Below are 2,500 nucleotides of genomic sequence, written 5' to 3'. Positions count from 1 at the left end.
AAGGGTCATGTAGACAAGAAGGTAAGGCCAGGTGAGGTAGAAGATCAAGTTCAGGCTCTAGCCACTTAGACCAGCATATATAGCCTGGGAGCCCTTAACCACACTCGGCTGTGTGCACATACACCGGTGTAGATCTATTTAAGCAGCTGACGTCTCAGACCTCAGACGGTTCGGTGCTCTGGGGTCAGTTCATCTTGTCCATTACACAGCTAAACTAATCCAATAGGAGGCTCTGTCATTTAGACCTTCACAGAGGTCCTCACCTGCAACCAGTGGAGTCTCACAGCAGCATTAGCATTAGCGTAGCTTAACCAGTGGAGTCTCACAGCAGCATTAGCATTAGGATTAGCGTAGCTTAACCAGTGGAGTCTCACAGCAGCATTAGCATTAGCATTAGCATTAGCATCAGCATAGCTTAACCAGTGCAGTCTCACAGCAGCATTAGCATTAGCATTAGTGTATCTTAACCAGTGCAGTCCCACAGCAGCATTAGCATTAGCGTAGCTTAACCAGTGGAGTCCCACAGCAGCATTAGCATTAGCGTAGCTTAACCAGTGGACTCTCACAGCAGCATTAGCATTAGCGTAGGTTAACCAGTGGAGTCTCACAGCAACATTAGCATTAGCGTAGCTTAGCTGGTGGAGTCTCACAGCAACATTAGCATTAGCGTAGCTTAGCCGGTGGAGCACCACACCAGGGTCATGGGTTTGTTACCCAGAATGTGCTGTACTGAACAGCGAGCGTGTGAGGTGGTGTACATGCAGATCATGGCGAATCAGAACCCTAAAGCCTTAGCCTCAGATTGTGTTTATCCATGCACTTTGATACATGATTCTTCTCTGACAGGAAACATTTACATGCAACAGTCACAAACCCTCACTGTAAATCTATTTGGCAAAAAGGATCACATTCCCTTTTTTTTTTTTTTTTTATAAGATTTTATTGGAAGAGAGGTGCTTTATGCCTACATATTTCTGTATAGGCAAGGAAGCAAACCAGTGTCATGGGGTAATGCACACACACACACACACACACACACACACACATCACCAGTATAGCTACACACACACACACACACACACACACACTATATTGATCTCGACAGAAATACCGTTTAGTTTGTCATGGAATCTAAGTGAGCAAAACCCTTTTTTCAGGCTCAAAAGATACACCCTGATACACCAGTCAGTCTGAACGGATGTTGCTAGACCATTTTAAAACATGCGTGACAAGCTACATGTATGTGTGTGTGTGTGTGTGTGTCTGTGTGTGTGTGTGTGTGTGTGTGAGGGATGTTGCTAGAGCATTTTAAAACATGCGTGACAAGCTACATGTATGTGTCAGTGAATGTAATAGTTTTGACCAACAGAAGAATCATTAGGGTGTATTCCTTGTGAAAAGGCCCCTGGTGAAGACCCTTCGTCATTTGATATCGCCGTGTGTATGTGTGTGTGTGTGTGTGTGTGTTGTGTGTGTGTGTGTGTGCGTGTGTGTGTGTGCGTGTGTGTGTGTGTGTGTGTGTGTGTGTGTGTGTGTGTGTGTGTGTGTGTGTGCCCAGCTATGCTAACCCTAACCAACCCTTTCACTAATGACCTTCGGCCTGGCTCTGCCCCACTTCTTTGACCTCTAACCTTTACTAGGACTACATATACGTCACTGAGTGTGCTAGGGACTACATATACAGTATACATCACTGAGTGTGCCAGGACTACATATATATCACTTTAAAGCTCAAATGAGTTTGTAGTAGCTAGATGGCTGGTTGGATGTTTTCTTTCATTTTAATAATTAAAAAATGGACAGGCCAGAGCTACACATTGTCAAACACAATCCACACAGAGTTCTAAGTGTTATATATATGTCATGTAATATGTTCTAACTATGCAATCCGCTTGGTATAAATAGGGCATTTTAATAATAACAATTATAATAATAATAATAATGCATTTTATTTATAGCGCACAGAGCCAGAACATTAAAACAAACTATAATACAAAAAAACTAGTAAACATGAATGAACAGAAACACAAAATAAATAGCTGACAGTGATTTAACACAAAGTCAAAAAACGCCTTCCTGAATAAAAAGTCTTTTTAGGCCAGTCTTAAAAGAGTCCAGTGTCTGTGTTGCCCTTAGGTGGTCAGGGAGGCTGGTCCATAGGCGCGGCACAGCCGAGCAAAAAGGTCCGGTCGCCCATGGTGCGGAGCTTGGTGTTGGGGACCCGGAGGAGCGAGCTGTTTGTTGATCTGAGGGTGCGGTTGGATGTTTGGGGAGTAATGAGTTCTTGTAGGTAGGGAGGTGCATGTCCATTTATGCATGTATGGGTGAGTAGTAGGACTTTGTAGTCAATCCGGAATGAGACAGGGAGCCAGTGTAGTGAGTGTAGAATGGGTGTGATGTGATCGTATTTCCGGTCCTGGCGGCGCTGTTTTGAATGTATTGCAGCTTCTGGATGTTCTTGCCAGTGATCCCAGTGAAGAGTGAATTACAGTAGTCCGTG

Source organism: Clupea harengus, chromosome 18 (genome assembly GCF_900700415.2).
Source record: "Clupea harengus chromosome 18, Ch_v2.0.2, whole genome shotgun sequence".
Lineage (NCBI taxonomy): Eukaryota > Metazoa > Chordata > Actinopteri > Clupeiformes > Clupeidae > Clupea > Clupea harengus.
Note: the sequence above shows the minus strand (reverse complement) of the source record.